Raw genomic sequence first — 26118 nt, 5'->3', positions numbered from 1 at the left:
GCCATCTACCACATCTAAATATCAGTGAGGAGCTTGATCTTTTAGTGGCAGAGAGACTCAAAACATTGCGCCCGAGACATTTAAGACAGCCACAAGAAGACACAGGAACAAACGCCGGAGGGAACAGCGCAAAAGGCGCAAAAACTGCCACAAAAAAGAAGAAAACCTTTTGGCAGAAAAAACGCCAATGAATGACAATAGTATTGTAAATCTAACTGATGTGGTCCTAACAAAGGCTGAATAACAACTTTTGTCATTAGGACTAAATTTTTGCCCTGGTGAGGATTTCAAGTATGCGAGGACTCGCATAGACGTATATTGTTTCATTCGCAAGCTCAAGTTGAAAAAATATTTTGCATTAAAAAATGATAAGAATAATGACATGGGCTTGTCTAATCATGTGGAAATAATTGAAGAGGGGAGTATGACTGTACCTACACTTAGAGCATCGGATGTTGCTGGTGTAATTACTATGAATGATCTATATGAGGGAGAACAGGAAATGTCAAAAGAGGGGTCGGCTGACCCAGTTGACATCTCAACACAAAAAAGACTACACAAAATTGATTTTGTTCAGCAAGGTGCAGGTATTAGTTCATTTAAGAATAAGTCTAGCTTTTTGCCCCTAATGCCGAAAGATGCCATAGACACCTACCACGACATGATTGTAAATGATCTGAAAAAATTGAATACTAACGTCAGAAAACACAAACAACAACGAGGTATCTTTTTTAGAATAGTAGCATATGACAAATTGGTCAAAAAGTTGGGGGACAATTGTGAGGTGATTATAAAAAAGTCTGATAAAGTCGGTAATTTAGTGCTATGGCCAAAAAAGGATTATATAACTGAGGCACAGAGACAGCTGAATGATGTAACATGCTATCAGAAAAGCTCAATGAAAGAATATGAAAGAGCTAGGAAAACTCTACAAAAACCGCAAATGCAATGGAGAAGGGAAGGACTTCTCTTGAATGATGAAAGCAAGTTCCTTAACAAGGAACATCCGGTGTTGCCCATCCTGTATCTTATTCCTAAGATACACAAGGGGGTAAAACCGGTACCGGGAAGACACATTATTTCTGCTATTAACAGCGCTGGTGAGAATATCGGTCAATATATTGACCATTTCTTGCAAGACTTAGTTAAATCACTCCCCAGCTATATTAAAGGGTGATTTCTTGACTAAAATGAATGATGTGACAAGGTCAAAGGATTCTTATCTGGTGACATTGGATATAGAATCCTTATATACAAGCCTAGACCACACGCAAGGCCTAGAAGCAATCAAATATTTTCTATCAACACGACCGATAGAGCTCTATGCCCACAATAAAGTCATCATTGAACTCATTCGTTGGTGCCCCAATAATAATTTCTTCCTCTTTAATAAAGTCCTGTTCAAACAACTTAGAGGTGTTGCCATGGGGGCCTGTTTTTCCCCCAGCTACGCGTGTTTACACCTTGGCTGGTGGGAGGAGCAGGTCCTCAGGTGCAAACACCTCGCACAGTTAGAGGAAAATGTATCCACATATTACCGATACATTGACAATGTTTTCCTAATATGGCGAGGTGACTTAGCATCAGCACAGAAATTTATTGAAGACATCAACATCAATGACTTAAATTTGAAGTTTACTTCACACATTCTAACGACACAAATTGATTTTTTAGATGTCAGACTCCATGTTGAAAACTCCAGACTCGAAAGCACAATGTTTAGAAAACCCTCGGCAGGAAATATAACGCTTCATGCAAATAGTTCACATCCTAGGCATTTGTTGGCTAACATACTCTGTGGAGAAATCCTCAGACTAAAACGCATATGCAGTAATGATGAGGATTTCAAGACCTGTCAAGAAGAATGCGGGTTAGACTCAGCAATAGGGGGTACAGTGATAAAATCATCAATGACGCTATTAGAAAAGCTCAAGAGCGCCCAAGATCTAGTCTGTTTAATAAGGAAACCAACAAAGCAACAGATAGGAATGAAAATTCTGACAGCCCTAGATTAATCACTACGTACTCTAGAAGAAAAAATTAGAACTATTGTACAGAAGCATTGGCCCATTGTCCTAACAGACACTGTTTTACAAGAACGTCTATCTTCTTCTCCTACCGTAACTTTCAGAAAAGGTAGATCAATGAGCAACGATTTAGACAAGAACTCCCCAGAAACAAGAAAGGCTATCTCATGGTTCAAACGATGTACAACATGCCGAGCGTGTAAGTTTGGGTGCAATAAAACATCGTACACGACTCCATTTGATGCATCTCCAGTGGCCATCAAGGGCAGTTATAACTGCAAAACAGAATTTGCCATATATGTCCTGACATGCACCTGTGGCCAGAGATATGTGGGAAGCACAAGACTACAGGTGCACGTCAGGATATTACAACATTTGAGAGCTATCCTCCACCATGATACAGCGTACCCCGTGGCACGACATTTTAACAAATGTCACAACAAGGATATAAATTGCCTGTCTTACTTTGTTATTGGGGCAGTACCAGCTAGCAAAAGAGGGGGCAATCGAGACAGACAATTGAGACAGTTGGAAACTAAGTTTATCCTAGAACTTGACAGCAAATGGCCACGGGGTTTAAATAACGCAGAGGATATGCATACCTATTTATAAGTACGGCATATAACTATAACTGGGAACACCATAGACCACTGTAGAAATCAAGAGATGCTATTATTCGTTGCTCATAGCACATAGAAGTATTTATGAATATCTGTAGAACATGCCAGAAACTAATATTAATTTTCTGAATTTTAACAAACATTGATGGTATTATATTTATAAGCAATTTTACAAATCTTTTATATATATTTTTAATAGTGTTTTTTTATCCGGCTGGATTTAAAATTTCACACTGTTGAGATTGTATGAAATGAATTTTGCTTGTTTTAGAAATATAAAACTATCTATTGTGTTTGTCAATGTACATATTTATGCAAATGCACTTTATATTTATTGTTGGCTTAACTTTGCACATATTTAGTAGCACTTTATGAAATTTGCACTAGCCACATGAAAAAAGCACTAAAGCATATTTTTTGCGTATTTACACAAGTAATACGAATTTGGGTTCAACAAGTTGATCAACATAATATGATGAGTTTAAAAATATCCATATACGACAAATATTCGACTCCACAGTGGACAAATATAGATGTGTTTACAACATCCTGGATTTATCCAGGTAAAAATTGTTTTAAATAACATTATTTGAATAACAGTATTGACACTGTAATATGTTCTTTTAACAATATGATCACACGTTTTTAATAAGTGCCATATTTGTCAATATATGTTAATGTATTTTAGGCAGAAAGTTTAACTCATACAGCAGGTATTCGCCATAGTCTGTAGTTACTATTCATGATCAAATGACCTGAATGATCACCTGTGAAGGGGCATGTACTGTGTTAAGCACCAAATAAAAAGTGTAAAGTACCACCCATATATATTTTATTTCTTTATTTGGTTTTTGACATTACAAAACCATAAAAGCAGCAACAAAATTCATACATTTACATATTTAAAACTGTCAAGTATGTCATGAAGATATTTTAGCAAAATTCCAGAATGTTAAAAAGATTGAGTTCGTAAAAATAATTACATGATAACAAGTACGTTCAGAGTCTAACATCTGTAGAGATAACATGGCGGGATGACATTGTCTGAAGCCCCAACACTTTAACAGTGGGAATAGCCAAATCTTTCTGTGAGTATGAAAATATTTGCAAAACAATATTGTATGGATACAGGACTGTGGCGACATATCATCACATGGGCAATGAGCCAAAGTTAATTCCCAAGTATTTTTTACTGGAAAGGCTACAAGCCTATGACAAAGATTGAGTCTAAACCTTGTCAGGAGCATCTTATCATATGTACTGATTTCTAATGTAAGGTAAGGCTTGATTTGCGGGGTAAACTGTACCATGTTTGCATGCAATACAGATTGTTTGGTCGATAGTAGGGTGATCCTAAGAGTCTCTAGATGATTCATAGCTATTTGCTTCAGCTCTTTCTTTGTTATTTCAGTTAGGTTCTCCGGTGTAAGGTAATACTTTTCTAGTCCCAAATCTAAGAAAAAGTGCCTAACATAAGTGAGCCATGCTATTTTGTGCGCACAATCCAGCGCCATGGAATCCTCTAAGATATGTTTGGTCAGCATGTTTTTATCCGATACCCAGATGCGTCTCCAGAGTAACAGTGGCTGGACCTTTATCAGATCTTCTATGTATGGGATTCCCAATTCCACATGACAGGCGTAGATAGACGAGCATTTTGGAGCAGATAGGAGAAATCTCATAAAGGAGTTCTCTGCTATTTGGAGAGAGCCAGCATATGCATGCCCCCATACCCCAGCCCCGTACAGTGCAATAGCTTGACATTTTGCTGCATAGATTTTTAGCAATTCGACTGGTGGTCTCCTTCCAAGTCGTTGTGAGAAGTTCATCAGTGCTACAATTGCTCTCTTAAAAAGACGCCTCCTAGACTCAATGGCTGCCCTCCAATTTAGTCTATCATCTATCATTATACCCAGGTAAGGGTACTGGGGAGTCCTCTCAAGTTTTTGTTCATTTAAATAAATGTTCTTTGTGCGTTTTCGCCCTCCACCAGCGAACATAACAATTTTTTTTAATGTTTATATGTAAATCTAAGCCGCTCATAAAATCAGCATACTTGGTCAGGGATTTCTGAAGTTCTATTGGTGTGGAGGCCAGGATGACCGCATCATCCGCATACAGCAGTGCGGGGATCAGGCGTTGATTTAATCTGGGGAGGTCCTGCCCCCCTCTCAGCATCTCATCCTTCAGTCCGTTGGTATACAGCGAGAAGAGAAAGGGGGCCAGGACACACCCCTGCCTGACTCCCCGCTCTACTCTAAAAGACGCGGTGAGCTCCCCTTTTGTCCCATAGCGTACTCTTGCAGAAGCTTCAGAGTATAATTCTCTCAGAAAATCCAGGAGGGGGGGATCCACCCCCATGGTTCTCAGGAGGGTCCATAGCTTCGCATGAGATACGCAGTCATACGCAGAGGACATGTCCACATATACCATGTACATTGTCCCCTGCTTTGCATGAATGTACTTGGACACGATCATACTTAAATTAAGGGCCTGTTCTACGGTTCCAAAACCTTCCCTGAATCCAAATTGTAGGTCCGATAGAATCTTCTTATCGTCTGCCCATTGCTGGAGTTGTTCTAAGACTACTCTGCCAACTACTTTGCCCAGAGAGTCCAACAGTGAAATGGGACGATAACATTTTACGTCCTTGCGGTCCCCCTTTTTAAAAATTGGCACCATGATGGAGTTGGACCAAGACTCCATCAGTCCCAGTTTCGCTGCTGCGGTGCATACTCTTGTAAGTATGGGGGCCCAGAGATCCTGAAGGTGTTTGAACAGATCTACTGGCACCCCAACAGGTCCAGGTGCTTTACCACCTTTACTTAATTTTAATGCCTGTATTTCATCGAGTATGTCAAATTGTAAAGAAATTGGAAATTCAACTGGGGGAAGAGAATGGTGTAATTCTTCTATTGAGGATGTTAATTTGAAAATTTTAGAGAAGTGGTTTACCCAAATTTCCTCTTCTATGGCCACTTCAATCTAAGGTCTGTTGGAATCAGACAGAAAGGGGGTCTTAACTATCCACCAGAAGGACTCACTATTTTTCATGACTGCACTTTTATGAAGATCGTCCCATAAAGCTTGTTTTAGCTCTTGTTTTCTCAGCTTCCTAACCTTGTTATATTGAAGCCTGAGATGCTGTATCTGTTGCTGGTCTCTGGTTGTTTAAGGGCCTTTTTTAACTTGGTTTGTGCCGTAGTGCAGTCGTGGTTAAACCATCCTGTTGGAGTTGACTTAGTTTGATTAAAATTTCTAGTCAACAATCCTTTTATTTTTTCTAATATTGTCTTGAAATTTTCGAGAACCATCCCATCATCTATTGAGAGATCTAAGCATTTTATTATATTGGGGTATGTTATCTTTATCAATTTTATTGGTTAATTGAATGGGGTCGATCTTTTCCCATTTTAGAGTTAACACGTTTTTTTGCCCAGTTCTATCCTATTTTGAGATAGGGTGTTTGCTATTATTGTTGTGTGGGTTTCTAGATTGTTCAGGTAGAGATCCAACCTAAGGGCAGAGTGATCACTTAGGGTGTTTTTCATAAGTGTAAAATCCCTAGTTAGGTGTCTCAGTCCATCCGTCGAAAGAATGTAATCGACGGTGGTCTCATGCCCCCTCCCTAGGTATGTTGGTTCTAGAAGGTTCTTAGTAGGGCCTTTTTTATTTGCTATTGACAGTTCTAGGTCTAGGCGAAGATTGTTCATAGCTGTCCCCGTTCTTACGTGGGGGAAGTGCACGAGAGGGTTGTCATACTCATCCACTATCCCGCAACTCCGGTTGTCCGAGCACGGGCAGGGGTGTAAATTAAAATCCCCTCCCCATAATAAATGAACAGTACCCTTTTTTTCATACAATTGTCTGAGGTGGGCAATTTTTTCCTGAATTATTAGAAGAGTGTTGCAAAAGTAGTCATCCTCTAAATTATTATAGAAATTTATTAGAATAATAGTAACTTTTTTCCCTACCGAGAGGCAAAGCAGTTGGAAGTTTGGGGCAGATTCTGTTTTTAATGTCTTCAAGTTTTTTATTGTATTGGCTATGTAAGTAACCAGGCCCCCCTTAGGCCTCCCCGCGTTACTTGGAAGGGCTGGAGAGAAATACGTTTTATAGCCCAGAAGATGTAGCTCCTTCATAGCCCATGTCTCTTGTAGACAGATTATTTTGCCTTCCTCAAGGAAGTGAGCGGCGGAGCCATCCTCTATTTTTAGGCGGAGGCCTGCAATATTCCAGAAAATAACAGACAGAAATTGTGTTTTATTTTCTGGCCCTGAAGTCATCGTACCTAAGGGGTCTGAGGATGGGATAGTTTGTTCAAAAGTTGGGTTTTCTACTAATGGTCAGTCGACCATTTCTAGGCCACTGAACCGATTCATGGTCGGTAAACCCGACCGGTTATCCCAATGTGGCGTTTCTCTGTAGGTGGGTCTATATGGTCACTGTGGAGGCCCACCCCACTGTTCCCATTCTCTGCCTCTATTCCATGGTCCCGCGATCTGCCATGAGCCCTCATAGTGTTGATAGTTGGGGTCCACTGCCCACCAAGAGCTATCATGATCATTATGTCGCGGGCCATTTTGGGTCTGGGGATGTCGAGTTCCCAAGGCTGTGGGACTGCTTTACGCCAGGTGTTATCAAATTCCTGGAGGTAGCTGTTATGGTGTCTTTTAGGGTAGAAAAAGGAAAGGCGCTTTGTGTCAATCCCGCCGCTTGTGCTATGATGTTCCCAGGAGCAAATATACTCAACTACTCTCGGATCCTCAAAGGTGATCACAATGCAATCTCCCTGTATTACTTTTTTGCTGTGACCCACCCATGGGGTCCTACATACCGTTAGTATCCTACTTGACCAGTTAGGGGGAATGGGTCGGTTTGTGTTTAACCAGTATTGCGCCTTATTTTTTAAGGACCAATTAGGTTCTACGCCCTGCCCCACTAATTCTGGTACACCAGTCATCACTACCACGAATGGGCATGCCTCAGGTGGCATATTAACAGGGAGTCTACCCTCATGTGCTCCTCTCGTGCCTCCTTTATTTACTGGTAGATTTGTTTTTTTTGGAGCAGGAGTTTTTGGGGCTGGTGTTTTTAGAACTGGTGTTTTTAGAACTGGTGTTTTTAATACTGGTGTTTTTGGAGCCATATTAGTCTGAAGTATAGGCGTTGTAGCTTTCGGGGGGGGTTTCACCACTGTGGGGGCCTTTGCTGCTATTTGTTGTTTAGGGGATGGGCAGACTAAAGTTGTAGTTTTCTTTTGTAGAATAGGTACGGCCAGCTTATTTGTCCCCATTTTTTGAGGCCCTTGGATTGACTTTGATTTTGAAGGATTTACAAGTTTAGACAGTTGGGTCTCAATATTTAATAATCTGCTTTCTAGGGGAAGAAAGAAGGAGTTTAGTAATACAGCTATTTTATTTACCAGCTCAGGAGTGTCGGGTTCTTTACTGGGGGGTAAAAGAGCAGGGGAACCTGGGGTGATAGTATTTGGTATATTATGTGGAGAATGGTGGATCAGCACGTGGTGGTCGGTATCATCAACTGTTTGGAGAGTTGGCCCTGCCGTGTTTAAACTTTCAATTAGATCAGCAGTGTCCTTGACTATTATTTTATCTACCTTTTCCTTTTCCTTTCTTTTCTTAACGGCCCCCTCCCTCCTCCCTCTTGCTTGTCTTACTTCCTCTGGTGTGTAATCAGGTAAGATTTCAGGTGTTTTTTCTAGGTCTGAATCTGAAGTCGATAAGGAGAGTTGGGAGGCTGAAAGATCTACAACATTCGGAAGGCTGAGCCTGTTATTACCTTGTAATGATTGCGCTAGATTGCCCTCTGTCTCGGGAGTTCTTGCTACAGCCAATGGCCCCATGGATGATCGCCTTGCAATGGCAAGATCGATGGATACTCTATCCTCAATCAAACTAATACTTTGGTCTATGAATGAGTTTGCCTTAGTGATAAAGTCATCCATGGGCCCTAACAGCTGCTCGCCAACCCCTACTTTTTTTGTTTTTTTTTAATTTGCTACCCCTCGTATTCATTTTTGGTATGTAAGGTTCACTGGGTCTTTGTAGGTAGTTGGTGAATGAACAGTTTCAATATCAATAAATTGAGTGGGTACATACAGTTCTAGTCTGTTTAAGCAGAGCTTAGAGTAAGGGCCCGGTCCGGTCTCTCACATTCTCGAACGGCCTCCAACGGCCCGCTCTTTGCCCGGTCTTCGCCCCGGGCTCCGTCCCGCGCGCGTCCCGCGTCGTGGAGAGGCCTGTACCGCTAATATGCTCGGGTTCAGGAGGCGTGGCCACCAGGGGAAGAGGCACCAGCTGTGAAGGAATGGGGAATGCTGGGCCTCGCAGTCCCCCGGTAGGCTCCTTACGCTTTGTTACTGGCCAAAAGTCCTCCACCTGGGCGAAGTCACGCTGGGAGCGATGTAGCTGTCTGCCGGCTGCGGACCCGCTCGCACCAGCAGACACGGCCTCAGGGAGCAGGCAAGGTACGGGCGTCCGGGAGCAATCCTCTGTGTCAGGCAAAAGCACAGTCAATGAGGCTGCTTTGGGGTGGTGTTTTTTTCTTTCTTTGTATCTAGCTTCTTTCTTCCCTGTGCCTTTTTTTGGAACTCTCCCCAGGTGCCTTCTGGGATCGGTAGTTTCCCCCCCTCCAAGCTGAACACACTCCCCTTGTCTTTTGTTTTACTCCTGGTTACTCTTGTTTGCGCATATATTGGGGTCTTACACACCTCATTATCCTCCTCTGCCTCTACACCCTTAAAAAGGTTAAAGACCTTACTTGAATCATGAGACACCAAGTTATGCTCACTCAGCACGTCACTCCCCCTCTCCGCTGCAGCTATCGTTGTCTTTGTCGTTGTGTTGCTCTTCCCCTCGATATTGACGCTGATCAGTGATGCTGCTCTCAGAGATTCTTCTCTTTTCCACCCGCCTATTCCTGCCGCTGCTGTATTCCGGGCGGCGGCCGCTCAGCCACGCCTGATCTCCACGGCTGCCTGCCCCAAAGGTGGGAGGAAGGCAGAGAGCGATAGCGTATGTGGCGGGCACATTAATGGAAACACCGTTCTTCAGCGCCACTCGACAAATTAGAGCAGAGAAAGCGGCACCCAAACCACAGCCGGTAAATGAAAAGGAAGCTGCTCTCAATTACAGCCGTTCGTCAGGGTAGCGGTGAATGGTCTCAGGAGACTGCGTTCCAATGTGCAAGCCGCGTTAGCCTACGGCCGCCATGTTTCCCCCGTAATTTCAAATTTCACTAAAAACAGTGAGTTGAAGGTATTCATCATATAACAGCGGGGGAAAAAAGCACAATCAAAATGATTGTGTTTAAAAAACCCATATAATATAACAAATCAGAAATCAGAACTCATCAAAAGTAAACTTACTTTCCATGACGTCAAATGATATGCTATGAACAGCTTATACTCTGTTGTGCTCTAAAGAATCCGTGCCCGCCACTTTCTGAAAGAAAAGCTCTTTCTTTTTGAGTAATATGTTAGAAACAATAAATGACTTTTCCTCAAGGCCAAATCGTGTAAGAGCCATTTTAAACTCTTTGAATTCCTCAAAGCAAATCCCGTCATTTTCTTTTTCCCCTACTTTCAGAAAGAAAACGTCCAAAATCACTTTCACAATCTTGTACTAATAATCTCTCCCCTTCTAGTTTACTCATGTTTCACATTTCCTATGACATTGATACCACTTACTATGAGGTACACTTACACTACCTCTATGACTTTTCCAATTTTTTCATTCTCTTGATCTCAGTTACTAACAAAGCAATTTAAAACAACAGAGTAAATCATATCAACTCTTTGAATCATTATAGGCCAGTTATGTACCTCTATGACTACTTTACATTTTTATTTATTATGTTCACTCTAATTCACTAAGCAATTTAAAACAGCAGACTAAAATTTATCAACTGCTCTAATCTTCGTAGGCCACTTTCCTTCCCTAAAATTTTGGTTGTAAAAACACTAGGTAAGAATTTTTTAAGTCAAATGGTAAAAGTTTTTTGAAAGTTAAAACAGAATCATTGCAGAATGACCAGCCGTTTCCAGATTTTAAATAAGATATGTAATGTCCTGAAGTTGTTGAAGGACCATCATGATATATAATTGCTGCAGTTACAAAAGTTCTTCCTGATATTGACAACTGTGAAGCCACAAAATTTTTAATTAAAGTTGTCAATTTAGTTCCATCAGACCTACATCGTTGGAACATTAAAATGACATACTGGCCATAACTTCGTATAAATAATGTGGACAGCAATGCAGACTTACATTGGCTACACTCCATGTTTTGATCGGCTGCTTTTACTAGCTTATTAAAGGATACTGATTTACTGTCAGGCAAAGTTAAATATATAAATCTTTCTGAGTCTACACTAGTAGTACTTGATAGCCTACAGTTCTCGAAGTCATGCTGCCATTGATAAGAAAGGCCAAACAGATAATCTACATCTACACCTTCATCTTGCAATACATCAAGCATATACATTAAAAACTCCTGACAATCCTGCTGAATATTTTGAGAGAATTGCGTTTGACCTGAACATTTGTCTAAGAGATTTCGAATTTCAGACACACTTTCTATTTTTCTTCTATCAGTGCTACATTTCTCTAACACAGAATTTAACAAACAGCAAAATCTTTGATCCGAATTGACCACAATCTGTTCTTTGAATGTTTCTAGAGAAAAGACAACATTAACCACTACATTAGCATAGCAGTTGACACCAGAACTATTTTCAAATTGAAAACCAACAACATCTTGAACAGCATCCATTTTCTTTCTGCTTACAATTTCGGGTTCATCGACTTTTCGTGTTTTTGCTACAACCTCCCTACTATTGGTTACATTTCTTCGTTTCCGGCCTACCACACATTTTTCAAACAAAGGATATTGAGGCAAATGTGGCGCATACTCTCTTCTTAACCTATTGTATTCCTTAACACAATCTAGATCTGCACAAATGTTTGTCTCATCACACTCAATCAAGTACAATCCAGATAAAGTTCTGACTCGTGATAATGCCTCATAAGCCATACCCTCCTTGAACACAGAACTGCCAATATTCACCAAAGCACTGTCTACACTTAAACCTTGCGATTTATGGATTGTCACTGCATATGCCAAGCAAACAGGAAACTGCTTACGGCGAACATATAAGTCTTTAACAAGCAAAAACTTAGCAGAGCAACGACCAATTTGCTGTACATCCTCAATGCCATCAAATTAAATTTTTATAAATTCTATTTCTGTATTTCTCAAAATCAACAACATTACCCATTGATCCATTTACCAGACCTCTTTCAACATTTAAATTCCTTCTCAAAATGATACGGCAATTTAGGCACACATTCAGAATCTTTTCAAAACCCGCAGTTTTAGATATAGTCTTCTCTAATGAATCCAATTTAGATTTCAAATTTTCAGACAAAATAATTGTTGCTCCCATATGCTCAATTCTGTCAATAGCTTCCAGTTTCACTATGTCTTGGTTTTCTAAATTCAACATTTTGTTGTTGAAGATAGAACATTCTTGCAGAGTTGGCATCAAACATATCCCAGATTTCTTCTCAGTAATTTTCTGAAAAATATTCTCTGGCAGAATGTTTTCATCTGGATACAAATTTGACAATAATCGTGCATGTAAAGCTTCCTTCCCATGCTCGGTCACTTTTCCGATTCTAACATCTTGTAGAATATTCTTATAATCTTCATCCTTCGCCTGACGCATATTTTCACGCAGTTCAGCATAATTGAAGTCTAACCATATATTAACGTTGCCAATGCTCCCTAGGCACTTCCTGGTATCTTCAAGCGTAAGTAGTTTAAACACTGGTTGTCCTTTCACTGGTGTCAGCTGCAGAAGATCACCAAAAACAATGATGTGTTTGCCACCAAATAACACATCATACTCTGTTTTAAGAACTTCTTGCATTCTCAAATGCACAAAGGCAAGCATGACATTGGAAACCATGCTTACTTTGTCAATGATAAGAAGTTTCATCTTCTTTAGGACTCTTGAAAGTTCACAACAAGCATCTCCAGATAACTTGTGGTATTGTAATTTGTTATCATGCTCCACCGGCAGCATCAGTAGACCATGCAAAGTAATACCTTTAATGTTATGTGCTGCCAGTCCAGTTGGAGCGGTGACAACACAAGACAGCGATGACTCAGTCCTTTTCTGCAAATAACATGAAATTGCTTTAATGAGAAAACTTTTTCCACTTCCTGCTTCTCCACTCACGTACAGTCGGACAGGCTTCAACGACGTACATCAGCACTCTTTCTTCTCATGACTTAATCCATGATCAATTTGGTTGGTAACTTCGTCATATATTTTCCTCTGCTCAACGTTGAGTTGTCTTTCCAAATCTTCTGAGTTAACCGCATCCCCCTGAACATGTGCCATGGCTCTTTCCACTTCAATCATGGCAGTGGCAGCTTCATTTTCGATAACTGGTCCTCCTAGTGGATCCTGACTCAATGAAGTGGAACTCTGACTGTCCTGAGAACTGTCTGTAGCAATCTCGGCTGCAATTGTTGCTTCCTGCTCGATTTCTGCATTCAACATTTCTAGATATTTTGGAAAAATAGGACATTCTATGGACTCCTTGGTTGCATTTAAAGAATCTTCATAACAGAGGAAATAACCAAGCAGTTTCTCTTCTGCACGCCAAGGCTTGAAAAGTTGCAAAAGAGCTAACTAGAAAAACTCTTTTCTTTCAGGAGATTCGCAACTCAATTTTCAATGATTTACCAATTGGCATTTTCTTTGCTTGACCAGACATCCCTCACTTCCAATTACAGCATACACTCCTTTATCAATATCTTCTTTGATGTTCCTCTTGAATATGTAATTTTGTAGAACCTCATACAGACAAACATTCTCGAGGTGACTGCTTCTATTTGGATAATATGTATCCAACATGTTGGTCTTCAAAATATCTGTACTGTTTGGCTCCTTCTCCGCCAAATACTCAATTTCCTGTACAGGTTTCAGAACTCGATTACGTGTTGCAGCAAGACCAAGACTCACCCAAATTTTACTCCTAGATTTGGCATAGAGACTTGCTGAAGATAACCGATCAGAACATTCGTATGCTCCGATTTCTCGATGCGACAACATCTTTAGACTGAAACTGTACAACTTCTTACTGAGGCTCTTTTCATGTGAAATGTCATCCCACATATCCTTCAGTTCTGTCTTTTCTTTTTTTGTGATATAAGACGTCACATACCGAGCCACAGCCATACAGTTGTCAGCCACAAACTGTATATCCATGTTAGAATTCCACATGGACAAAATCACTGGGTTGTAGTCATTGATGTACTTGGACTCTTTGTTTCTTTTTAAATTGTATGTATTTTTGGGTGATTTCCTCGTCACATTATGTCGCAGCGAAGACATAAAATTGTTCACTCTTCCTTTAGATATCACTGATCGTGGAAACCCAAAACAACATTTTGTATAGAACTTGTTCTTGTTTCTAAATTTACAACCACAGTACTTACCACAACGATGGTTTTGAAAGCGTAAAACTTGTTCTCTTAAACTTTTGTCTTCCTTTGTGTTTGGAACAGCACATGTAGAATACTGTTCTATGAAACTCATCACTAAGTCATCCGGATCTGTTCCAAATGTGGGTGCATCTTTGATCCATAGCAGCATATGTCTATGAGGAGTACCTCTTGCTTGAGACTCCTTTCTCCAGATGAAATCCAACACCTCTCCAAGAGGTGGATTTTTCTTGTTCGTAATGAAAGACATCATAGCTTCAAATCTATGATTGAAGTACCTACATACATTGACTGGATCCAAAGAGCACAGTTCTCCGGGTGTCTTGAATTCGATATTTTCAATGTTTCCATTTGCCTCTCGTAGAAATTCAAGTAAGTCTTCCCAGCCATACTCGGCACAGCTGAGAGTGAGGAACCATGTGGGAGTTCCTAAGTTCCTCAGCATACATTTTAAGTCACCATATCGACGGTACCAATACTCATTAGTACCACGCTGACATGCCATGAGATTAATCAGGTGAGAAACCAAAATACTGTCTTGCACATTGACTTTATCCATAAACTCCCTTGCCGAGATATTTTGCAGCTGTACACCACTTTTCAGGATGTGGTTCACTGCATAAGACAGTCTAGACAGATCACTTTCATACAGTAGATGAAACAAATAGGGAATGCATTGATGAAACCTAGGATCTTCTGCATGCAATCGTAAAGTCTGGTATTCAGAAGTAGGAATTTGATCAGGTCGCTCATCATATCTTCCTCCTCGACCTGTTGGAAATAACTGTGGGAAACACCGAACTTCCAAACTTTCCTCCCAAACACTAATGGGACTCCCTTTGGCTTGTTTCATTTGAAACAACTCAATAGCATTCCCCATAACTTCTTTAGAATGCAAAGGATGAACACTATAATGTTCATATATTTCTTCATTTTTAGAGGCATCTACTTTCTCTATTTGTCCAGCACACAAATCGCTGTCCTCTTCTTCACTTAGTTCGTCTTCTGCAACACATACATTCTTGTAGTACTCATTGTTTTTCATCAAATACAACGTTGCCTTTTTGACTTTCCTAACATCCACTAAATCTTGCCAGATTTTCGGACTCTTTTTCGGAACCCCATTAACTAGGATAACCAGAAGTTCCTCTTCCACTTTGTCTACACCAATTGTATCAATATTTTTCTTCAAATCCAGAGGCAAATAAACAACTCTTCCCTTTAATCCTCTCTGTAAATCTGAAGGAGGCAATTTCCCTGTCTTAGGCTCCATTTGAACAATAGCCTGAAAAGGATGGACACTTTGAATCAAAATAGATTCATAAGTATTTAAATCCTTCAGTTCAGAAGGAATGGCAACCAATTCCAGATTATTATGAACCGCTCTAGCAGGCATCCGGTTTTGATTTCATTTGTTAAAACAATAAGTACACATACGTTGATCTGATCCCAAATCAAAACAATTTTCTACCATCAAGAATGTTGCAAAATCCTTCCATTCACTATTGTTTTCCATTTCACTTTTTGTATATAAATCCACTAACTTAGTCTGATTCTTATAATAAGTCCGTCGACAACACACACAAGTGAAATTCGGCCTCTCACTTGATTTCACCGTAAACGTGGAAATTTCCTTGTGAAACTTATATGTACTGGAAATCTGTACACTCTCTTCCACATTACCTTCTTCTACTGGGTCAATTTCAACATTTTTCTCTTTACTAGCAAAGTAACAAAACTCAATTTCTTCACAAATATTCTTCACATCTACTTCAGAACCATGCAAAAGAGCAGTGCTTAATTGTTTAAGCATAATTGCTGGACTCTTAGCATAATACAACATTCTAACTAATTTCCTCACTTTATTATGATGCACTGCTAGCATCCTGAAATGATGAAAAACACACTGGCATACTCTCCTGGAAAGACAAGCCAGTGAATGACCATGCAAACCTGTCACTTCTCTCACTCTGCAAGGATCTAATTCTTGCAACAACTTCATTTTCTGTTTTAAACTTTTCTTATTAAATGTCCGTACAAAATCACAAAGCAAATTGATGGAATCCTGTCGCACACTGCAAATACTACTACACTTCCAGGTGTACACTGGTCCCTTAGGACGTCTCCCTAAAACTTCATTACCTAACACCCCTTCTGCCTCTGTTGACACAAGTTTTTCTTTTTCAACCGGACAACCGTCTTTCACCTCATATGCTCGACCACTGGTGTCAACTGCATGCACCAAATCATTGTCCTGGAAATAACTCTCCTCATTAAAAAATGCCTCACAGCTTGAACTATGCATCCATTCTCCTGAAAATACTTCACAAAAATTACTACGATTAACTCTTCTCTTCCATCTACTATTTGATTTGAAATCATAAATTGCCTTGTTTAGTTTCCTAATTCTATTGATTATCAAAATAAATTACTTTCGCTTAATTTCGAAAGCCTGATCAATAATGTTCTCTACATTTTTCTTTCTCTTATAAAAAGCCACTTTCTGTTGACCTTTCTTAATATTTTTTAACAAATTGCCAATTATCCTGTTGCAGAACATTCGTCTACGAATGTCCCTAAACAGATTTTTCCTTCGACTACCATGCACAGAGTTATCTCCTGCTCTAGCAGTAACATTTTTGAGGGGCCTTTCCTTCGTGTTTAAATTGGCTCTCTTCTTCTGGACTAAAACATGTTCTGTAGTGATACTTTTTCGTCTGCAAATGTTTCTTTAAAAAGATTTTGTTGTCTTACCCGGAGTTTTTTTGGTGACTTGACAAGTTTTTATTGTAGAGGACTGCTGCAAAGGTTTACCAATGTGGGGTGTAAGTCGCTTTGCTTCTTTTCTTTTTCTTTGCCTTGAGGGCATTTTTGAATTTTTCAAAAGGTCTTGAGTTGAATCTGTAGTAAATTAAAAAAAAATGTTATTAACCACTATTACCAAACAGTAAACCAATAAAAGTAGGCAAACAATTAACACACTAGTTGTCAATTCTACCTACGGTAATTTAGCAGCATAGACAAATTCAAAACCCACAAATAGTAGCAATGGAATGGAATGCTTCTACAATAATTTGCTTACTGGATGTGTTTAAAACCGTTTCTTGAAGTCACTTACGTTTCAGAATATGTACTGCTAGAGTTTCATAGCCAGCATGGGGCATATTTATAAAGCCTTTGAGCCATTTTAAGTCAAAAAACACATTTTTAAAACACATCAAGTAAGTAAATTATTCTCCCAAATTCATGGGGGAAGTGACTTAAAATGGCCTAGCACACATGGTGGCGAATTTACAAGGCCCTTCCACCACTTTTGCGTCACTTTTAACATGGGGAAAATGATGTGAAACTGGCTCAAAGGCCTTGTAAATATGCCCCATGCTGGCTATGAAACTCTAGCAGTACATATCAAGAAACATAAATGACTTCAAGAAACGTTTTTAAACATATCAAGTAAGCAAATTATTCTCCCAGATTCATGGGGAAGTGACTTAAAATGCCCTAACACACATGAGAGCGTATTTACAAGCCCTTGCACCACTTTTGCGTCACTTTTATCATGGGGAAAATAACGTGAAAGTGGCTCAAAGTCCTTGTAAATATGCCCCATGCTGGCTATGAAACTCTAGCAGTACATATCAAGAAATCTAAATGACTTCAAGAAACGTTTTTAAACACATCAGTAAGCAAATTATTCTCCCAGATTCATGGGGAAGTGACTTAAAATGCCCTAACACACATGAGAGCGTATTTACAAGGCCCTTGCACCACTTTTGCGTCACTTTTACCATGGGGAAAATAACGTGAAAGTGGCTCAAAGGCCTTGTAAATATGCCCCATGCTGGCTATGAAACTCTAGCAGTACATATCAAGAAACCTAAATGACTTCAAGAAACGTTTTTAAACACATCAAGTAAGCAAATTATTCTCCCTGATTCATGGGGCAAGTAAAATATTTGTTTAAAGAAGCAGACACCATTTTTTCCATCTCATTAATTTAAAAAGCATTCCTTTTCCTTAAAAACGATTTTCAAGTCATAATTTGAAAACACAGCACAGCTCCTATGTACAAGCACACCCTGTTAGTACTAATACTTCACATTATCTCCAATTACAATTTCTCACATAAACAAAATCTTTTTGTAAAACACTTGACACAAAGCAACATTTTAAATACACAACTTTCTTCCTAATTTTCTCCCTAAAGCAAACTAGTCTCTATCTAAATTAAATGAATCTTTTCTCACCTTAGCAAATGCTTTTTGAATTTCAAAACAGTCTCATACACACACCAATTTTTCTTTAGCAGAGCAAAGGGTATGCACTCCAGAGGCTGCAACCAACAATGGCACAGAAATGCTGTAATTCATCACACATATCTCTCATGTCACCCAATCAAAACTCTTCCCTCACTTTTTTCAAATCAACACCCTTCCCCCCTCTACCCTTTCAGCCTTTTTTTCCATAGCAAATTACCTCCTGACAGACCTCTCATGTTTAAAAGTTCACACAACAATGTTTCAACTGAACTCTGAACTCTTAGTACACCTGCTTATCCAGGGTAATGTTTCTTAAAATGATTTTTTCTTAACCATTCGAATTACATCTTTCAAAGAACACATCCATGCACCCTAACTTTCTGTTTTCAGCAATCAAAATCCACCAATCACTGCTACTGAATCATTAGCACTGAAACTCCACAGTTTTTTTCATTACAAACTCCTACTGTTTCAACTGCCATTTCATTCCCACACTTCATCTGACTGCAGCAGAACCTCCTCTCACCATGTTTTCTGTCTGGATTATTGGACATAGCTACATCCACTGGGCTCAAAGGTATGCTGATAACAAAAATGTACACAACCTCAATTTACAAAATGTGAAAATAAACTGAATTGGCCAGAGAGGATTGAGATGTCACCAATTGATACCATTGGTGAAAACCCTTTGCTTTTGCCAAACCCTGACCTCATAATAGTGCACTGTGGAGGAAATGATTTGGGCACTTTGACTAGGGTAGGTCTGGAAATGCTTTTAAAGGACACCTTTGAGCAATTGATGGCACTTTTTTCTCAAACTGCCTTGGTATATCCAAATATATGCCAAAGACAGAAATGGAGGTGGTCCAATCAATTTTGTCCACAAATTGAGAAAGCGAGGAAGCCTGTAAATAAGTCTGTTTCAGCTTACATGAGAGACCATGGAATGGGCTCCATCTACAACAATAACTTGCGTTACTACATGCAAGATATCTACAGAGGAGATGGTGTGCACTTCTCAGATGAGGGGAACAGAGTTTTCATCCAGAATTTAAGACTGTGTATTGGTACCTACTTATAAGTACCTAAATCTTCCACAGACCCAAAAGCTCTTTTCAGAGCTACCCTAACTATGATCACTCTAAATAAATCTTAAATGTAACTTTTTTTTTACTACTTTTCATGATTTACGCTTTCCGGAGCGCTACCTGGTTCGCGCACCGGGCGCTAACCGCACAATAATTTGATTTTTTTTTTTTGGGCATATATGGGCCTCCTCATCCACCCTCACAAAACCTAGGGGGTCAGGATATGTCTCCCTTACCCCCTTTTACACAATCCCAGCATTGTTTATCCTCCATCTTGTGTCCAAATTAGACCGAAACACAAGATGGCGGACTCCCATTACGCTACCGGTAAGCTACCCGGTTCGCGTACCGGTAAGCGCTTCGATCGCGAAAAATAAAAAAAAAATTATTTTTATTTTTTTGCCCCGCAGGGCCCTTTAATAGCCCCCATATCAATCCTAGGGGGTCAGGAGGGGTCTACCTTGCCCCCTTTTATTCATTTCCCCCTTCGCTTATTTCCACCTCTTGTCTCTCGATCCTACAGAGAGACAAGATGGCGGCCACACCGAACTGTTTAGAATGTTCACAGTCACCGGGGAGCCAATCCGCTTCTCCTCACGAAGTTCCGTTACGCGTCTGGTACGCGAACCGGGGCGCTAACCGGGACGCTGTCACAGATATATATATTTTTTTGGACCTAAAATACTCAAAATCCACTGGAGCACATATCTTGAGACCTAGCAAAGGCACATCGGGCAAACAGTCCCTACAATTTTGCCACGTTTCATAGAAATCCATTCAGCCGTTCGAGCTAAAAGTGAGTCCAACCGCCCTATGGAAACTCAATGTTAAAAACATGTTTTGGGACCCCCCTTTTTTCTCGGCCCCCACTTCACGAAACCCCCCCAAACTTTTAGGGGATGCTCAAAAACAAAATGTGCCATTTTCCTGAAAATTTCAGCCAATTCTGTCCTTCAACGCCAAAGTTATTCAACATAGAATTTTCAGAAATCCCTATTCAAAAAAATCCTAACTATATATACCTACTGGCGACCGCCAGTAGGTAATATATATATATATTCACTGAAAAAACCATGGGTTAGCTGGAAATTTTACTGACATAAAACCATTAAAATTCCACGTTATAGTTAGTTGGACTCACTATAACTTGCGCGTGTAATGCACTGCTGATGACGTCACATATTACATCACTCATGACATGGCCAGTGACATCACTCATGACATCACTGATGACACCATCCAGTGAATGTGTGCCTTTCTGAAAAATAAATATGTTTTATATATGTATATGTAAAGGTCGATGGAAGAATAAATGTTTAAATAAGTGTCTTAATGGATGTTTTTTTTTTATTTGATTGGGTATCTTAGTGAATACATATAGTAGCGAATATTGTTTAAATATTTAAATGTTTGTATCAGTGTTTCACTTTGTGTATAAGTGGCTGCATGGGTTGGTGAGTAGCTACATGAGTGTATATGGGTTATTAGATTTTTTTTAGTATCAGTATGAGTGTCTGTATGGTTTGGTGGGGGTATTACTTAGCACATACATGCATCAATGACTGACTCACTGTTTGTATGTGTTTGGAAGACGGCATATGTGCAGGACTGTATGTATGGATGGATGGATAAGTGTGTATATGTGTGTGTTAGTGAGTGAATGACTGTCTCACTAGTGTCTTTATCAGTAACTACATATGTGAGTATTGATGTATATAAGTGAGTATATGTGAGAGTGAGACATTGAAAGAGTTCTTGTTTAAATAAGTATGTGTTTCTATAAGTGATTGTTTAAGAGAGTTAGTATGTGTAAGTTTCCTTAGAAGTAAGGTGGCAGTGTGTGTATAGCTGTATATGCAAATAAATGGATGTTCAATAGTTTATTTGCATGTGTGAGTATGTGTGTGAGCAACTTTTGGAAGACTGTTGATGTGTTTCAGGATGTATAGGTGTATCACTACATATGATGAGTGAGTATATGTATGAGTGACTATATAGAACTGTTGGTGAATTAGTGGATGTGTATATAAATGGTAGAATTACTGAATTGGTTGTTGTAACTGGTATGGGTATCTCCACTATGTTAGTTTCTATTTTTGAATATGTGTTTCAAGGGTTACTTTACAGTGAAGGAGGTCTGTCACTCTGTCACAAGGATGGTGTCATCAGTGATGTCATGAGTGATGTCACTGACCATGTCATGAGTGATGTAATATGTGACGTCATCAGCAGTGCATTACACGCGCAAGTTATAGTGAGTCCAACTAACTATAACTTGGAATTTCAATGGTTTTATGTCAGTAAAATTTCCAGCTAACTATAACTGGTGTGAAACCTATGGTTTTTTCAGTGAATTTAATAGGTTTTTTAAATGCTAATTCCTAACTATAACTGGTGTGAAACCTATGGTTATTTCAGTGAATTTCATAGGTTTTTCAAATGCTAATCCCTAACTATAACTGGTGTGAAACCTATGGTTTTTTCAGTGAATATATATGTATAATAATATAATACCTTTTTTTTAAAGTATATTCATTTTTGTTTATGTTTCACCCTGGAGCGCTCCCGGTGCGCGCCCCGGTGCGCGTACCGGGGCGCGTACCGGGAGCGTACCAAAAAAAAAGAAAAAGAAAATAATGAAGGAGTGAGCATGAGCAAAGGGGTCAGAGATAGTGGTGTAAAGAGAAAGAGAGCTAGAAGGAATAACACAGAGGGACTGTGTAATAGATAGTAAAACAGAGAAAAGGTATAAGTGGAAGTAACTGAGAAAAGGAAAATGAATAAGGGAGCAAAAGAAGAGAAGAAAGAGGAAGAAGACTAAAACAGAGGTTCTGGGAGAATGTGAATGGGTGATGAAAGTAAAAGGAAGGAAACTAAAGGATGGGGAATGACGGGTAGTGACGGAACCAGAGAAAAGGAACAGCGGTAACGGAGGGAAAGAAAAGAGCAGTGAGTGTAAGTAAAGAGAAGTGAAAGAGAGTGGATAAAAGTGAATAAGGGTAAGATATGGGGAGTGACAGAGAGAAAGAACAGAGAGAGTAAAGGAAGGAAGGATAGAAAGGGACTGAGTGCACCAGAAAAGAAAGGAAAGTGAGGGAGTGTGGGTGAGCAGGAAGACTAAATGAAGGAAAAGGGAAATAAACATGGAGGATAATAATAAGTGAGGGAAGCAGATTAAGGAAACAGGGGTGAGGTAGGGTGTGAGAAAAGTAGTGAAGTTAAAGCAAAGGGTGATGATAAACCACATTTTTTAGTCACACTTACCATATAATTAATGAAAACTTAATTGCATGTTTAAACTACACTTTATATCTGTGAAAGACAAGAGAAAACAAAGTTATAATTAGTAAAATATATATTTTAAAATAGAAGAAACAGGTCAAGAGGTAAAAAATAAAAAAAAGTGTACTAAGAAATAAAGCAAGAGTGAAGGATACAGAAACGTAAATAAAGTAATGTAGAAAGACAAAAAAGAGGGAAAAAGAAATAGAAGGAGAACAAAATTACTGAAGGTAAGTAAGATACTAAAAGAATGTGAGATACCAAAACGAAATCAGGAAAGAGAAGTAAGTAAAAGGAAATGAGTGAAAGGGAAAGGAGTCTAAATGAGGATCCATTTAAAAGAAAGAGGAATTGAAGATGACTGAGAGTGAGTGAAGGGGAGTCACAGAGTGAAGGGATGAAAGGAATGAGGTTAATATAGAACGATAGAGAAAAAAGGAGTGAGGAAGTAAATACACAAAAAGACAAAGAGAAGGACTGAGTGAAGTGCAGTACAATGAGTGAAGAAAGGAAAAAGAGTAAAGGAGCAAAAGAAGGAAAGAGAGGGGAAGAGAACTAAAGCAGTGGTACTGAGAGAATGTGAGAAAGCTGAAAAGTGGTGCAAGGGAGAGAAGAAATGCAGACAGTTGAAATTGGATTGAGGAGTTGTGAAAGAAGTGGAGTAAAGGAACAGCGATGAAACAAAGTGAAGGAAAGGCAGTGTAAGTGAGTAAAGAGAGCTGAATAAGGGTGGAAAAAGGAAAATGAGTGTGAGACAATGGGAATACAATATAAATTACACAATGCAAACTATAGAATGACTTATACAATATGTTACATAGTTTATTTTTGCTGTTCTCAGAATATATTGAATTTCACTTAAAACAGTGAGTTCAAACTCTTCATCATATAACAGCGGGAAAAAAAACACAATTCAAAAGATTGTGTTTAAAAAAAAACATATAAACTTACAAATCATATATGTACACTAATCTTTGATTCACTTACTTTTTCTTGAGGCCAAATAGTAGATAGTGAAGGTCCTTTTCGTAGGAAAATACTCTGCTGTTCTCTAAAACTTCCATTTCATCGAGTTTCTATGAAAAAAGATCTAAGAACATCTGAAATAATTCTCAACGTTTTCATTTTCCTCCTTGTGTTAAGTTATGACTTATTACTCATACCTTGAACTTTGACAAATAGTGTCAGATATATGAGTATATTTTGAATTTTCTCTAATTAAACTCTGAAATTACCGTTTACCCGAAGTTTTCAAAGAAAAGCTCATATGACATTTTCACAATGTTTAAAAATTCATATTCTCTTTTTTGATCACTCATGTTCAACATTTCCTATAAAACTGATATCACTTACTTTGAGATCCACTTACAGTACCTATATGAGATAAATAATTTTAAACATTAGACTAACTAACTAACTACCTTTTATTAACTGCTCCCGTCTTCAAAGGCCAATTATCTTTACTAAAACTTTGGTTCTAAAAACACTAGGTAAACATTTTTTAAGTCAAAAGGCAAACGTTGTTTATAAGTTAAATGAGAATCATTGCAGTAACTCCAACCTTTTTGACATTTTAAGTAGCATGTATAATGTCCTGATGTTGTCGAAGGACCGTCATGATAAATAATAGCTACAGTTCTAAATGTTCTTCCTGAAATTGATAACTGAGAAGCCACAACATTTTTGATACAAGTTGTCAATTTAGTTCCATCAGGTCTACATCATTGGAAAACTAAAATGACATACTGACCATAAGTTTGTATAAATAATGTGGACAGCATTGGACACTTACATTGGTACACACCATATTATGATCAGCTGCTTTAACTAGATTATTAAATGACACTGATTTGCAGTCTGGTAAAGTCAAATATATAAATCTTTCAGTGTCTATTTTAGTAGTACTTGATAAACTACAATTGTGGCAATCATGCTGCCATTGATAAGAAAGGCTAAAAAGATTTTCTACATCTACACCTTCATCTTCCAAAACACCAAACATATACATTAAAAATTCCTGACAATCTTGCTGAATGTTCTGTGAAAATTTATCTTGACCAGAACACATGTCTAAAATATTTCGAATTTCTGTTACACTTTCTATTTTTGCTCTATCACTGCTACATTTCTGAAACACAGAATTCAATAAACCGCAGAATCTTTGATCCCGATTTTCAACAATCTGTTCTTGTAAAGTTTTAAGAAAAAAACAACATTAACCACTACATTAGCATAGTAGTTGACACCAGAACTGTTTTCAAATTAAAATCCAACAACATCTTGAACAAAATGCTTTTTCTTTCTGCTTACAATTACAGTTTCATCTACTTTTTGTCTTTTTGCTACTACCTCACTGCAATTATTTTCATTTCTTCTTTTTCGGCCAACTACACGTTTTTCAAACAGAGGATTTGAGGCAAATGTGGAGCATACTCTCTTCTTAACCTATTGTATTCTTTAACACAATCTAGATCTGCACAAATCTTTGTCTCATCACACTCAATCAAGTACAATCCTGATAAAGTTCTGACTCGTGATAATGCCACATATGCCATACCCTCTTTAAACACAGAACTTCCAATGTTCACCAAAGCACTATCTACACTTAAACCTTGAGATTTATGAATTGTCACCGCATATGCCAAACAAACAGGAAACTGTTTTCGGCGAACATATAAGTCTTTTACAAGCAAAAATCTTGCAGAACAACAACTGATTTGTTGTACTTGCTCAATGCCATCGAATTTTATTTTTAAAAATTCAATTCGATCTCTATTTTTATATTTCACAAAATCAACAACATGACCCATTGCTCCATTTACCAGACCTCTTTCAACATTTAAATTTCTTCTCAAAATGATACGATAATTTAAACACACATTCAGAGTCTTTTCAAAACCAGCTGTTTTAGATATACTCTTCTTTAATGTATCCAATTTTGTTTTCAAATTTTTTGACAAAACAATTGTTGCACCCATATGCTCTATTTTATCTATTGCTTCCAGTTTCACAATCTCTTCATTTTCTAACTTTAACATTTTGTTGTTGATGATGGAACATTCTTGCAGAGTTGGCATCAAACATATCTCAGATTTCTTCTCAGTAAATTTTTTAAAAATATTCTCTGGAAGAATGTTTTCATTTGGATACAAATTTGAAATTAATCGAGCATGTAAAGCTTCTTTCCCAAGCTCACTTACTTTTCCGATTCTTACATCTTGTAGAATATTTTTATAATCTTCATCCATTGCCTGTCGTATATTTTGAAGCAGTTCTGCATATTTAAAATGTAACCATATATT

General features: G+C 38.6%; 1 pseudogene; it reads right to left on the bottom strand.

Annotated features, from left to right (window-relative positions):
• Window positions 1-5754: 5754 nt before the first annotated feature.
• Window positions 5755-15703, bottom strand: LOC147711128 (uncharacterized; annotated as a pseudogene).
• Window positions 15704-26118: the final 10415 nt, after the last annotated feature.

This window comes from Lissotriton vulgaris, chromosome 5 (genome assembly GCF_964263255.1).
Source record: "Lissotriton vulgaris chromosome 5, aLisVul1.2, whole genome shotgun sequence".
Taxonomy (NCBI): Eukaryota; Metazoa; Chordata; class Amphibia; order Caudata; family Salamandridae; genus Lissotriton; species Lissotriton vulgaris.
Note: the sequence above shows the minus strand (reverse complement) of the source record. Positions and strands in the feature narration are given on the sequence as shown.